The sequence below is a fragment of the Zingiber officinale genome, chromosome 10A (assembly GCF_018446385.1).
Source record: "Zingiber officinale cultivar Zhangliang chromosome 10A, Zo_v1.1, whole genome shotgun sequence".
Taxonomy (NCBI): Eukaryota; Viridiplantae; Streptophyta; class Magnoliopsida; order Zingiberales; family Zingiberaceae; genus Zingiber; species Zingiber officinale.
The window spans coordinates 7,273,911-7,289,796 of record NC_056004.1 but is presented as its reverse complement, the minus strand read 5'-3'; the positions used below and the strand labels follow the sequence as shown (position 1 = coordinate 7,289,796).

Genomic DNA, 15,886 nt, shown 5'->3' with positions numbered 1-15,886 from the left:
GACCAGAAATATGGTGCATAAATTTACAGTCATACCTCGAATTCAGCATGACTAATAGCCTTATAGGGTAGCTGAAATTCAGACATGAGTGACCTCTACGAGCAATAGAACATAATTTTGGTAAATGAAATTAGATAAGAGCTCCAAACCTCATACAAGGTATCCAGAATATACCTATGACTCGGGGCTTTCTAGTCGGAATCGATAGCGGAAAAGAGAAGTCTCCATGGAAAGAAACCATTTCCTTAATTCATCCCTAGGAGGTGAAGGAGATAACACTCAGGAAAGATAGTGTGATATCAAAATAAAACATGACCATAAAAATCAAAACCTACATTCTACAATATGCAAGACGAAGAACGAAGTGTGAAATGATATCTTTGTTCATGACCTTCGATGGATCTTGATGCCTCATATGTGCCCTCCATAGTTCAGTTACCTAATTTTCCCAAAATAAAACATATATTTAAAAGTAAAATGAAGGATCCAAACAAAATCACACGCAATACCAATATCTCCATCTCTTCGAGCCTTTTTCCTCGGGGCAAACCATCTGAAATACCCTGCAGGACTTCATGAAAACAATCTAATATAAGTTACCAACAAAGCCAAACAGACGCAGGATAGGGAAGTTGATCAAGGAAGGGGAGGTATACAACAAGCCACAAACCCTAGAAATGGGAAAAGATGAGGTTTTGCAAGGTACCTCGGAGGCGATCTATGGCGTAGAGTTCAAAATCTTAATAATGGAGGACTTCGTCGAGTTCATCAAATACAAAATCCTAAGTAAACTTAATCTGTTAGAAAATGGAAGGCATAATAACCTTTTGAAACATTGGTAAACTCTAAACTCAAATTATCACTCTTCAAATATCAAACAATGTATATGTTAGTTTTTAACCTTGTCGTTCTCATATCCAATGCAGTGTGGTGACATCTCGTAGTGAAAGATAAAAAAAACAAGTATATACGAGGTTTATGAGATTTATATTCCAAACCAATTTTTTGTTGGAATTATTTCCAACTATGAATTTATTTTAATGTGCTTTGTGGTTGTCAAATGTCATCTTTAAGACAGAATTATCAATCAAATAACAAGTGGAACACATTTTAATTAAGGGCAAGGTTTGTTCTATTTCATTCAGATTTCCCCATGAGTGGTTTCGCATTTGAACCACAAGTACTCATAACATAGATATAGGTATGCAAGACTTTGTAATAAGTCTAAAACTCAAAATTCTACATAGCACGTTTCCAGGTTAAATCCAGAATTTATACCATGTAGCTTGGCACATTACTTCATTGATAATATCTAAAGCCCAATGTGGGACTTCCAGTCAAAAGCCTAGAGAACTTTAAATCCTTAAGGGAAAAAAAAGGTCAAAACCATGCCAAGCTATTAACCTGTAAATCATTAGTGGAAGCTCTTGACTGTGCTCATTACTTTTGCTACAAGAAAGTAGGAAAGGAAAATGTACATTAGCTAATCTCACATGAATGATAGTATCAGCACCAAAGTTGATCCTCCACTGGAGCATCTCAGACTACATATGAGTAGCTTTTTCAATATTGAACCCTCGTGCCTTTAGAAATCTGGAAATGATAAGTCAAAGGTTCAAAAGAAAATGTGTAGCATGATAAATCATAATCTTACACTAAAATTAGATGCATTTGATAGATCATTCTGACATCCTTAACTGTGTTCAATCCTTGAGAAGCAATAAGAGTTGATGAGTAGGTGGTTAATAGATTCCAATGAAAAACCACATGTAATTAAGTCATGATCAATTGGTCTAGATGCTTTAAGGCCTGAGTGTGAACTTGTCCAAGTAGGATTAACCAACTATTGAGAGGAATGAAAAATTATATTATGTCACACAGTCCTCCTCCTTAAGTTATAATATAAATGGTATCTATATCCAGCTTATTATGTAAATTAAACAAGATCTCACAGAAGAAAAAGATAAAATGAACTGAGACATGATAACAATGAAAATGAAAATGCCAAAACTAGCACAACAACCTTGCATTGATGATTATATTGGTTGAGGTTTATGGCGATCTTCTTCCCTTTACTTCCCTTCAAATTTAATGAATTGTGGATTTTGAAGTTTGTGAGGATGAAATGATAATAGCCCTAGTGGGATAGGCTTGGTTGTTGTTGTTGTTGAGGATGAAATCATAACTTGTGAGATGTTGCCAAATGAAATAAATAAATCAGGATTCCAACATCTAAGACTTAATATTGAGAGAAAATGAGCAAATGTGGAGAGACAACGACAACAAATGGTTTTCATAGACTAAAAAGAGTTTATGATAATAACCAAGAACACAATCACACTTGGACCGAATCTGGCTTCAAATGTTGTGAGCTTACTTCGAACCATATTAAATTGATTTTGTTCCTTTTACTGTGATTGTGTTATTCAACCTTAAGAGATGAAGATCCCACAACATGGACATGTGGTGGAGGTAATTCTACATTTTTAAAGCACAAGATAATATCTACATGGTCTGAGACAATAAGTTGTAGCAAGTGGTGAACAGGTGGTATTAGAGGAATGTGATCCCAACACAGTTGTTAGATCTTAGAGTATTACATCTAGAATTTCATTCTATGTCGAGCAATCAAACATGATATCCCATGATGTGGACCATATTCCAATTAGCCAACCAGGCACATGTGGCTTTATTTCCACCTTAGCCAATTGGCCAAGGACCTCTGGTTCAAGAGTCGACCTTCGACCAGGTCAACATGTCGGCATCTCATAAAGACAAATGGGTATTACTCAGAGCTCCCTGAACTCTCCCCTCCAAATGTGCAGAAGTTCCGTAAGTTATCCTTCAACTACTCAAAGCTTCTTGAGCTCTTCTCCGATTACTCAGCAGAGACAAACAGACACAGGATAGGGAAGTTAATCAAGGAAGGGGAGGTATACAACGAACCACAAACCCTAGAAATGGGAAAAGATGAGGTTTTGCAAGGTACCTCGGAGGCGATCTGTGGCGTAGAGTTCAAAATCTTCCATCCGGACCTCGAGGGAGTATACAACGAACTACAAACCCTAGAAATGGGAAAAGATGAGGTTTTGCAAGGTACCTCGGAGGCGATCTATGGCGTAGAGTTCAAAATCTTCCAACCGGACCTCGAGGGAGTATACAACGAACCACAAACCCTAGAAATGGGAAAAGATGAGGTTTTGCAAGGTACCTCGGAGGCGATCTATGCCGTAGAGTTCAAAATCTTACAGTCGGACCTCGAGCGCAGGCGCGGAGCGGTAGAAAGAGAGTTTAGCCGACGTTGTCGAGGCGGCAGCATGAGTCGATTCCCTCTATGATCGAACAATCTCCATTCCCTACGTCTCTGAATGCTCCAGCAGCTGAGGACTCGGGGGTTATTCGTGTGAGGGTTTGGCCGGATTTGTGGGCAAGCTAGAAAAGGCAAAAAGCCGTGTGTTGAAATGAGGCTAAGAGATGGATGAGAGAGATGAGGAAGGGGAAGAGGGAGATGAGGCTGAGAGAGATGGCTGGATGTCCAGCGGTTAGGAGAAAAGTGGTGGTGGAGTCGTGAAGGTATACGGACAACGCGATATAGGTTTAGGTTTGGAGGGAAGAATGAAATGTTGCAAATTTTGGTTAAGTATTGGTGAAAAAATTAAAATATTTTATTTTGGTTAATTAACACCGGGTTTTAAAAACCGCTGTTAAAATCGGTGTTTATTAACGAAAAAAAAGGCGCTCATAGACATCGCCAAAAAAACCGATGTCTATGAGCTAAAATCTGCGCTCATAGACACCGGTTTTTGGAAAAACCGGTGTAAAATACTCAAAGACATCGGTTTTTGCTTAAAACCGTTGTTGTTCCACTGATGTCTATGAGGGTTTTTGTTGTAGAGATCCCTAACTAGACCCGGGGTTGCAAATCCCGAATTTAGTAGGGTTTACTAGGTTATCTAAACCTAGGGACGACTATGGGAGCCCAACCCAAGGACATCGAGTCCAGTACAGTGCCACTGATAAAAGTAAAGTATTGGATCATAAGCTAATTAATTTATCTTGCTTTTACTCGGTTATCTGAACCTAGAGCTAGGTTATCTGAACCTAGAGGCGACTATGGGAGCCCACCCATTGGACCGTAGTCCCAAATAAGCTGAAGCAAGACTAAATATGATATTTTAAATGCTTCTACTGCATTTATTGAACTATTAAAATGCCTACTGTAGCATTTTACTGAGCTAAACATTTTATCAAGCACTTTGTGTGCACTAGAACTGTAACACCCCTAGAAAGCCTAGATAAAGTAAGGGCAATGAGAGTACGAATGTAATGAAAAGAATGTGTAGATAGTCTACGTTGAATGTTACGATGGGAAGGATTTAGATGATTAAAACTTTATGAAAGAAAATAAAGTTGAGAATATAAAGTTCTATACATGATTTATAATGCAAGGAATTAATGTAAACAAAAGAAATATGAGATATTATATATGCATGTATGAAATATTTATGCATAATGCATATACATGAATTATTTTGTACAAAAATATGTTAGGAGAAGGATTTGATCCTTGGTTCTTTTGTGGATGCATGCATGTGTTAACCAAGTGTGATAGGAGTGAATATTGTAAGAGGAGAGATGGGAATTATAATTAAAGGAAAGAAAGGAGAGAAATTAAGAGAAGGAAAAGAGAGAAACTCAAGAAGCATTTCTCTAGCATATTCTTTCTCATTAAGAGGAGAAGTAAATGAGGAGGATGAATCAAGTCAAGTTTTCCTCCCCTCACTTTAGTATAAATAGGCATGGAGGGGGGAGGGCTTCATCCTCAACTCACTCTCCTCCTCTCCTCCATTTGTGCCGAGCACTCTCCCTCCCTCTTTCCTCTTGTTGCCGAGAGCAACAACTCTCCCCCTTCTTTCTTTCTTTTTGTTGCCGAGCAACACAAGAGGGAGAAGCCTCCTCTTCTTCCTCCTCCTCTCCACCAAAAGACCTAGCCACTTCTTCCTCCATTGGTGCCGAGCAAAGCAAGCAAGGAAGAAAGGTCCACAAGCAAGTTCTCAACTCTAGGAAACTTAAGCAAAGAAGGTAAGCTTCCCCTCACCTGTGGTACAAGGCTTTCATGTGATTTTCGGATTCTTTTTCTATGCCTTGAAAGAAAGTTTTCCCCTATGTTTTTATACATATATGATGCATGATCAGAGGTGTATGTAACCCTAGAATTTCAATCAAAAATATTGTAAATAGGTTAGGAAAATTATTGTCTAACCAAACTAGTGCAAGGTTCCTCTATGAAATGCTAAGGACCTTCCTATGGTTTTCTTGCTTGGAAGTTGATTGGAACCAAAAGAACCCCACTCTCATGTTTCGGCCAAGAAAGAATTTAGGGTTAGGAGGACCTTGAATTTAAAATAACTATGCTTATATGACATGATATAAAGTTCTTAAGAGTTGTATGCTTGTATGTTGAAAGAAACTCATGAACCTTACTCTTAATATTTCGGCCATGGTAAGGTGATGGTTTAGAGAAGCTTAAACAAAATTCTAATATGCTCAATGACCTCTGTGATATTATGTTATGAAAGATGATTAATGCTCTCATGTTTAATTGGAATGTAGAAAATTAGTTACATGATTTATGACATGTAAGATCACAAGAGTCCTAGCTTGTTTATGATCCAACTTTGTGTATGATGTTCTTAGTAAATCTTGCTATGAAATTTACTTAGGTTTCCCATGCTTTAGGCCACTTAAAGGAAGTTTATATTCTATGAATTTCGGCCAAGTAAGGTTTAAAGGACCTAGAGGCCTTGGAAATGAAACCTAAGGGGTTAAAAGTACTTCTTATGAAAACTTGATAATGTGTGAATGTGATACATGTTTGTATGACCTAAATGAATCATTATGTGTTCGGCCATGAAGGGATAGATGCCCTAGAAACCCTAGAACAAAAATTAAATATGTCTATGCCATGCTGTATGAAAATGATATGATAATAAGTTAGAATGCATGATTGCTTTAGTTACGAAATGATATGCATAATGAAGTTATATTATGAAATATGCCATGATGTGTTATAGCATAGAAAATGCTATACATAATGAAAAGAAATGAAGTTATGTTATGATATGTGATAGCATAGAAAATGCTATACATAATGAAAAGAAATGAAAAGAATAAATGCATGAAAGATTGTTAAGGACATGATATGATAGTTATGCATGATAAGTTATTTTATGGTTTGTACCAAGGGTGGGCTCCGTAAACGCCCCGGGGTCGATGGAGTAAGACTCGGGCCTCGTCAATAATGGGCCTTTGAGTGCCCTAGGTCGATGGAGTAAGACTCGGGCCTAGTATGTATGCATGGTAGGGCTCAAGACTTGCTACCTTGGACCTACGCATTATGTATGTGGTACAAACCGGGATCCCAAATGATGATGATATTAATTTCAAGTACTATTAAGTATAAGTTTTCAAATTCACGATGCATTGCCTACATTCATATGTGCTTGAATTATATGATGATATGATATAATGTCATGTGATATTATGATATGAATATGATGCCCTTGTATGTCTTATGCTTGTGATTTATTTGTTTTATGATATGATATTCATGCTTCTATGAAATGATATGTGAATAAGAAATATGCATGATATGTTTGAATAGAATGATATGTTATGTTATGATTAGTTGAGACGATGATACGTTGATCCATTCTTGATATACGATGATTCTCGGTTTTAGTGAGTAGGAAAGGAACTTACTGAGCCATGAGTGCTCATAGCTTACTTTCCTTGTACTGCAGATAAAAGAGAAAGCTGGATGAACAACGGAGCAGTAGGAGGAGCAGATAGTGATGTGTGTGGTGGTGGCTCGGCTAGGACGATTCAGACAAATTAATATTTTTAGTTATAAGTTCAATATATGCACATTTGAACTAATCAGAATATGTGATATTATGCTATTTAAATAAAATGAATGGTTTAAAATTTTTATTCTTCCGCTGTTATAGTAAAACATGTACGTAAGTAGTATAAGAACGTAGCGCCGCCCTTAGGTAAGAAGGGTGGGCATTACAAGAACACACCCTATGTACTGAAAATCTTCATGCGACTAAACTAACGCATAAAAACATACGAATAGCTACTTATACTGCAGGTGAGGGGTTTCTTACGTCCTGCGCTAGTTTTCTTACGATTCTAGTCGCTAGATTTCTGGAGAAGACGATCCTTTCGACGATCTTCTCGCGTCTATGCGTTCTTCTCGCATCTATGCGTTCTTCTCGCGGAGAGAAGCGCCTTCGTATCCTTGATATCGCCGGAAGGTACTCCTAGACTCCTCGAGGTGGAACCCTAGGCCTCCTTGGTTTGTGCGCCAAGAGGTGAGGGAGAAGAGGGGGCGGCGTGTGAGGTTTTGGGGAAAGGAAAAGTTGCGTTAAAACAAACCTCACTTAATTATTTTCCTATTTATATTAAGTGGTTTATTCGGCCAACTTAAACATAAATATAATTGCTTCCCTCTTCTTTCAGCACACCCCTGCTGGGGCCTCCTGGTTACTAGAGTTCTCTATAAGACACTGGGTCCATAGGTTGCGGGTTCAATTCCCGCTTAGGCTATTTTACGTTTCTATTTATTTTTGCTACTTCCGCTACTATAAAAATTCTATAAAAATATCCTAAAATTCCAAAAAAATAGTAGAATATTTCTAATACTTTATTTTGAAATTTTCGGGCGTTACAGTATATAACACTCATATAATGATCCATGATACTTTCTCATGACGGGTCATTCAGTATATATTCTCCAATGCATACCCATGTGTCAACTTGATACCTAATATCCATGACTTATGAGATCAAGTCATCGAGTTGACCTACATGCTATTCTCATCGCATTAACATTGTCCCTGAATGTTAATACTTGACTAGGAATGATTAAGAGTAGTGCTCTCTATATCATCTCACTATCAATTCAACCAATCGATTGATATAGATAAAAACCTTCTACTCAAGGACGCTATTATACTTAGTTATTTGACACCAATACAAGTAAGTATAATCACCATAAAGAAATGCCTTTATAAATGTATAGGAATATGATACATCGAGTCCATACAACAATCATCACATGATCGGCTCTAAGGCTCTAACTAACATCAAGCCCGCCAGGGATGTTAGCAAATTGGCACCACAATGGGTAGGACCCTACAAGGTGGTGGAAAAACTTGCATCGGGCTCATATTATCTCCAAGATGCAGAAGGAAGAATTCTCGAGCATCCATGGAGTGCAAATCATTTACAGCCCTACTGAGCTTAATAAGCTTGTATCGCTCGAGAAATATAAATATCTTTGAACGAGCGGATTAATTCTTCCTTGGTATATTCCGGTCACCCAATCACGTGAAACTTAACACGCCCAAGGGAACAAATCAAGTTTATTTTAAGCAAGTCTCATTCGCTCGGCCGAGCAAAAAGATAACAAGTATGTTTGCAATTTATGTACTTCATTTAATTTTATGAATACAATGCAGGCCAAATATAGCCCGAAAACCAGACGCGGTTTAAATAATGTAATAATTACTGGGTAGACATTCTTATTCAGCTCAAGTGACTATCAATTGGGGGCTTGAAGGAATAACCGACTGGGATTCCTTAAGAAATATCAGAGACGTTAAATCATCTCAAGGTTAGTACTAGCATTGTAATTTCGCTCAAATAATAGTCGATCAGGAAATCTCTTGAAGTAACCCGGACGGGCCTTCTCGAGAGGAACCAGAGAACTTAAAATATCAGAAACATAGTCGATTGAGAAATCTCTTGAAGTAACCCGGACTGACCTTCTCGAGAGGAACCGGAGACTTTAAACAATCAAAAATATAGTCGATAGGGAAATCTCTTGAAGTAACCCGGATGGGCCTTCTTGAGAGGAACCGGAGACTTTAAACTATCAGAAACACAGTTTGTGTCAACCTTTTTGTATGTCACGAGGCACATCAAATTAATAAAGATTGGAAACTCATTAAAATCAAGACAAGTGTTGTAGCAACGAGTCCCAAGTCGTATTTTTCCGAGAATTACTAGTGAGTGTGTTTATCTCAATGTGATCTTTATTCATTTGTTCATTTTTTTTTATTGAATGGAAACTTTTATTGTTTCATGCTCAGAATTGAAATTGCTACTCTCTCAAACAAATGCAATAGAATAAAAGAGATGCATACTAAGCTTCATTTATTACCCAGAATTAAACTAACTAAGAAATAAAGAACTAATAGCATCTATACTCAAGCTTGAATTCCAATTAAATCTAAGAAACTGAAACGAATCAATCGAAAACTAACTGAACTTTAAAACCTAAGCATCTGTAGAGAACAAATCTTAAAGCTGCAATGAATCATAGAAAAATCAGTTTAAGGGAACAAATCTTGACAACAATTCTAAACTAAATTGAAATCTAAGAATTCGAAACTCACTAACAGAATTGAATCTAATAACGAATTAAAAGTTGAAGCCTAAGTATGAATCGAAACCCTAACTTCTATTTCTGATAACACTTTCAAACTCAACCAAACACTATAACAGGAATGCAATGGTTGGATCTAACAAAACACATTTAAATTGGGTTTGTCTTGCAACGTAAAGGAAACAAATCAAATGAACACAATAGATCTACAAATTGAAACTAAAAATCAAATTAGAAACATCTGCATCTCAGATCAGTGTCATGAACTGTCTCGCTGCCAAAGTTGAAGAGAAACTCTCGGAAACTCCCGTGAGTAATCACCAGATAAACTCAGAGTCACGGTTGAGAATTGAGATGTGTTCAGCTAGTAGGAACCTCCCTAGAAGCTTACAATCTCATCAAGATGTTCGTTGCCCGAAGAACAGAGGAAGAAAAATGATACGCGATCGACAATCAATCGATCGATTCAATGCCGAAGTCGCGAGGAAATTAAAGAACAAATGTGAAGCAGAATCTCCGGAAAAACTCCTCCGAATCTTCTGTTGCTTGATAGAATCCCTCAGATCTGAAAGACCCCCAAAATCTGAGCTCTTCTGATACGCGTAAAATGCGAAGATCACGATAGAAAAACCTCCTTCTCTCGCGATCTGATGGTCGAGAAAATGGTCGCCGGTCACTCTTAATCAATCCGGTGATGACAGATCTTGAATTCTGATTGAGATGTTGTTGGGAGCGTCGGCGTCGCTAAGGTGGAAGATGGTGAACAGTGGCGTTGTCGTGAGGAACCGAGCTCAAGGACACTGTAGCTTCTCGTGGGTTTTAAATCCTCCTCAGATATGATCAAACGGCTCAAAATCGACGGGGCTTGATTAATGGTGGGAAATAGCCTAAAATCCGATCCAACAGTGTTGATCCTCATCTACGGTCCAGATCTGCTCTTCATAAGGTCGGATGTATCAGATGCTTGACGGATGGCTCAAATCTCTCCACTCTTCAATGGACGGTCCATAATGCTCCAGAGCTTGATCGCCTCGCTAAAACTCCGATCCAAGCGCAAATCTGGTTCCAATCTATCCCATCCGAGATCATTTGATGCCTACAAAATAACAATCAAATATTAACATCAAATTAACCCATAATAAAATAATTTACAATTAAGTCCAAATTCGATACAATGAATAAAATATGATGTAAATATGAGTTCTATATATGAAAACTACATCAAACCATGATTGTATGAATGAGAATAGCGTAGTAAAATCATGGTTATCAAATTCCCCCATACTTACTCTTGAACGTCCCGTGAAAGTCAAGAAAAACTAAAATTCCTATTTAAATGGCACCCCCTAAACAAATTTCTAAACATGATTAGAAAATAAAGAAAGTAAACCATCTAAGATTATCACATTTCAAAATCTCAAGCATTCTTGGACTTAAAACTTTACTCTTGGTTAACAACATAATAATTTCCATCAATCATGAATAAATTGAAATTGATTTCACACTAAAAACCTCACAACATAGAATTTTTGTGGCCCTCATCCTATTTAACATGTACTCACAAAAATGGAGAGCACTCATGCTACTTATGCTTCTTGAACTACCATATGCTTGATTATCTTCTACTCTCTACCATGATCATGGATACAAATCACAATATGAAGGTTAATCATGAAGAAATAGGAGATATGAATTAAATGCACATCAAAGCATTAGTTGCAAGAAATGAAAAGAAAAGAAAGAATTAGCAACAAAGAAAAGATAATAATGAAAGATTAAACTTAGTGGAAGACATGGATACAAAGAATGTTATATAATGAATTCCGGCCAATCTTCTCTTCTTCCTTAACTTCCTTTCAATTGCATAAACATCAATCAACAATTTAAGTTCTCATTCCTTTAATTCCAATGAATGTATCTCTAAGGATTCAATTCAGCTTAGCAAGGTTATTCTTCTTTTCATATTCAGAATTTTACTGAGATTACATCCCTAAAAACTAACCCTTGAGAAACATTTCATTCCTTCCCAATTCCAGTAATATTCATTTACTTATCTTCAGTTCTTAGTCTTTCACAATTTTGGCACAAAAACTGCACAATTTCAAAAATCACACTACCTTCATGAATTTGTAACCTCACTGTCAACTGCCCACTTCTTGTAATAAACAGCACTTCCAGAGGTAAGGAGGATTGCTACACATTTGTCTCAAGCAATAAAAGACCTTCAAATAATTCCTCACTGAATTAAAGACTAATAATATCAAGTTGATACAAACTTTGACATTCCTTGACACTAAATTATGTTTTGTTTCCTGAAAATTAATTCTGTTTCCAACACTGGATTGAACGCTAACAGCAATTGCAAGTTTTTTGATTTCTGTACAGTGTCTAAATTTTGTATCAACACATCATCTGGCCTCTTAAAATCCCTATCAACTTAAATTTTGATCCATTTTGATCATATTCAACAAGATCACTGTTATCTGCAGATTTTAAGTAGTGATCATTTCCATTTCCAGCTTGTTTCATTTCCAGCATCACTCAATTCAAGAATTCAAATCCACTGCTCAACTTCAAATAAAGCTGAAGCTCTCCCCCACACTTAAACTTCATTCCATCTTGGATTGAATTAAGATGAAATCAAATTCTATTCAGTACAGATCATAAAGAGATTCAGCTACAAACCCCAACTCTAGGTTCTGAAATTCTTTACATTTCCAGATTCTGAATTACTTCTATTCTGTTCTCTTTTCAGCCATTGATCTTTTAATACCATTTGTCTATTCATGTTGACAGATGTGCCATAAACTTTATCTAATGCTTGATGCTACTTCCAAATCTTGATACACATTTGATACATAAACTTCCATTTCCATTATTCCTGAATCTTCACTGTTTCTGTAAATTTTCAATTTGATGATGACCATTTTTGCATTCAAGGTCTGTAGCATGAAAATGCAAAGAAGATACTCATAATTTCAGTTACTGAAATTTCCAGCCATAAGTTTACAGCTCACTTTTCCAACATTTTTATTCCCTATATCCACAACTCCCTTTACATTTAATCCTCAGCAAGACCTAACCCAATTCATCCTAACACAATTCATCTCGAATTGGGTCTTCAAAAACTGCAAATTCAGAATTCTGACTTAACTACAAAATGGACAGAATCAGATCTCAAGTCTTAACTTCCGGGTTCCAGCTATTGTCACTATTCTGTATCCCAGCTCCATTAGCACTATTTAGCATCAGTTCCTGAAACTCTTTCTCTGTAAGCTTCAAAACTTCCTGCCCAGCAATCCATTTGATAGCATTCAGCAGCCACCAACAGGTTCACTCTGTTTTCTAGCTTTTCCCTCACTGTTCAATTCTGTTACGAGATTTACTTGCAATGTATCAGTAATTATTAGCTCTGAAACTCTGATAAAGAATTAGGGAATTTGAGCTCCTGTTTTGTATCAAATTCTTAGTCCAAAATACTTGGAAACTCTGGATACACTAGATCAGCATTTAACAAGATAAAAACAATAACTAAAATTCAAGCTTTTTATTAGCTTGCAATAAAAACCAACAATAATCTTCATCTTTTGTACCACCTCTCCATTGCCAATCTCATAAAACAGCTTGAGTCTATGCCCATTCACCTTGAAAATCCGGTTGGTAGCCTCTTCCCTAATCTCAAAAACTCCACAAGAAAATACATTAGTCACAACATAAGGTCCTTCCCAACGAGATCTCAACAAACCTTTAATCAATTGAAGTCGTGACCTATATAAGAGCACCTTGTCACCAATATTAAATTCTTTGCTTACAATGTGCTTATCATGAAAATTCTTGGTCTTTTCTTTGTAGATCCTTGAGTTCTCAAATGTTTCTATTCGAATCTCCTCGAGTTCTTGGAGTTGCAATTTCCTCTCTTCTCTTGCCACAGTAACATCAAAATTGCAAGCTTTAACTGCCCAATAAGCTCTATGTTCGATTTCCACCGGAAGATGACAAGCTTTACCATAAACCATCCTATATGGAGACATCCCTATAGGAGTCTTGAAAGCCTTCCTATAAGCCCAAAGTGCATCATCTAATCTCTTGCTCCAATCTTTCCTGTCAGGCCTCACAGTTTTCTCTAAAATTGCTTTCACTTCTCTATTCGACACCTCAGCTTGTCCATTTGTTTGGGGATGATAAGGAGTAGCAACTCTATGTGAAACCCCATATCTGCTCAACATAGTCTTCATGTGTCTGTTACAAAAATGTGTCCCCTGATCACTAATTATCGCCAAGGGCAATCCAAACCTGCAGAAAATATTTGACCTGAAAAAACTCACAACAACTGAAGAATCGTTAGTCCTGGTGGGTATAGCCTCCACCCATTTAGAGACATAATCAACTGCCAACAAAATATATGAAAATCCAAAAGAGACAGGAAATGGACCCATGAAATCAATACCCCACACATCAAAAATCTCACAAAATAACATATAATGTTGAGACATTTCATTACTAGGTCCTATGTTGTAACACCCACTAAGCTTTTAAGATAAATAAGAGAATGACAAATTTTGCCTTAGAAAAATAATAAGAAGTGAGTTGAAGCAAAAAAGAAATAAAATGAAATAAAAAGAAGAGGAGGTCAAGGATTGAACCTTGAACCTCTTATATTATAATTTATAGAATTAATTAGTAGAAACCAATTGGGATAGAGAGAAGATATTGATAGCAAGGAAAGGGAATGCATGATAAAGATAGGAGTAAAGATCTAAGAAGAGAAAGCAAGAAAAGAGCAAGAGAAAGGCAACTTGCCTTCCTCCCTTTCTCTCTTTTCCCTCTCTTGCCGTGACAATTAAATGGAGAATGAAGGGGATTCATTCCCCCTTGTTCTCATCATAAATGATGAGAATAAATTAGAAAATAAAATAAATAAAATAAAATAAAAAAAAGGCTAAGGGAGAAGGAAAGCAAAAACTAATTTTGCTACCTCTTCCCCCTTAACATAAAAGAGAGTATGTAAAGAGGAGATTTTATTTTTCTCTCATTTCTCTCATTCTCTCCTCTCCCTCACCGAACCCTCAGTCCCCTCTCCTCCATTTTCAGCCCCAAGCCAAGGTTTTCTCCTAAGAAAGCCTAAGATACAAGGAGGACTTAGCAAGGGAATCAAGGGAAGGGAACTAGAAGAAGAGGCTACTTCTTCCATCACCACACTTTAGAACCACAAGCGAAAAGGATGTAAGCTTCCCCTCACCTGTGGTACAAGGCGTTTTATGTGCTTTTCGGATTTTATGAGGATAAGAAAACCTAGAATAGAATTTAAGAAAAATTCGGCCAAAGAAGAGTTTTCAAATCTAGGAAGTTTTAAACAAGTCCTCATTCCATGATATTTTTCTATGCTATGTAGGAAGGTTTTCCTTCATGTTTTTATACCTATATGATGCTTGGTCAGAGGAGTACCTAACCCTAGAATTTCGGCCAAAAATATTTTAAAGGGGTTAGGGAAATCATTGTTTAACCAAACTAGTACAAGATTCCCTCCATGAATTACTAAGGGTCTTTTATTGGTTTTTCTTAATTGAAAGTTACTTGGAACCAAAAGAAATCCACTCATATGTTTCGGCCAAGAAAAGATCTTAGGGTTAGGAAGACCTTTAAATTTTAGTAACCATGTTTATATGATAGAATATAGAGTTCTCTTAAAGAATTGCATGTTGAATATTGCTAGAAATTCATGAACTCTTCATTTAAGATTTTCGGCCATGATAAGATGGATAGCTTAGAAAAGCTTAAACAAAATTTTAACATGCTCAAGACCTCTGTGATATTAAGATATGAAAGTTGTTTAAATGCTCTCATGCTTAATTAGGGTATAGAGAATTTAGTTACATGATATATGACATGTAAGATCACAAGGGTCCTAACTTGTTTATGAACCAAATTTGTATATGATGTTCTTAGTAATTTTTGCCATGAAACTTACTTAGGTTTTCCATGCTTTAGGACACTTAAAACCTAGTTTAGAGATTGGTAGGTTTCGGCCATGAGGAAAAATAAAAGAAAAAGGAAAGAAACCTAGGAAGCCTAAGACACAATTCACACGTATGTTTATTATGCTTGTCTTTATACATGCTATGAAACTTGTATGACTTCCTATGCTTTTAGGCTATTTGAAGCAAAGTTAAACACTGATGAGTCTCGGCCAAGTAGGGTTTAAATGACCTAGAGGACTTAGAATTGAAACCAATTGTGTTAAAAATGCTTCTTATGGAAATATGATAATATGTTGATTGAGTCACATGCTTGTAAAATTTTTCCATGACCTAAATGGACCATTGTATGTTTCGTCCATGAAGGGATAGATGCCCTAGAAACCCTAGAACAAAAATTAAATATGCTCATGTCACTCTACATGAAATATGATAAGTAGAAAGCCAAAGTTCT

General features: G+C 36.6%; 1 long non-coding RNA gene across 1 annotated transcript; it reads right to left on the bottom strand.

Moving 5' to 3' along the window:
- Positions 1–545: 545 nt before the first annotated feature.
- Positions 546–1,528, bottom strand: LOC122027065. The gene is made up of 3 exons (XR_006124273.1): positions 1,494–1,528; positions 707–782; positions 546–571 (listed from the first exon to the last, which is right to left on the bottom strand). It is a non-coding gene; the product is annotated as an uncharacterized LOC122027065 (long non-coding RNA).
- Positions 1,529–15,886: the final 14,358 nt, after the last annotated feature.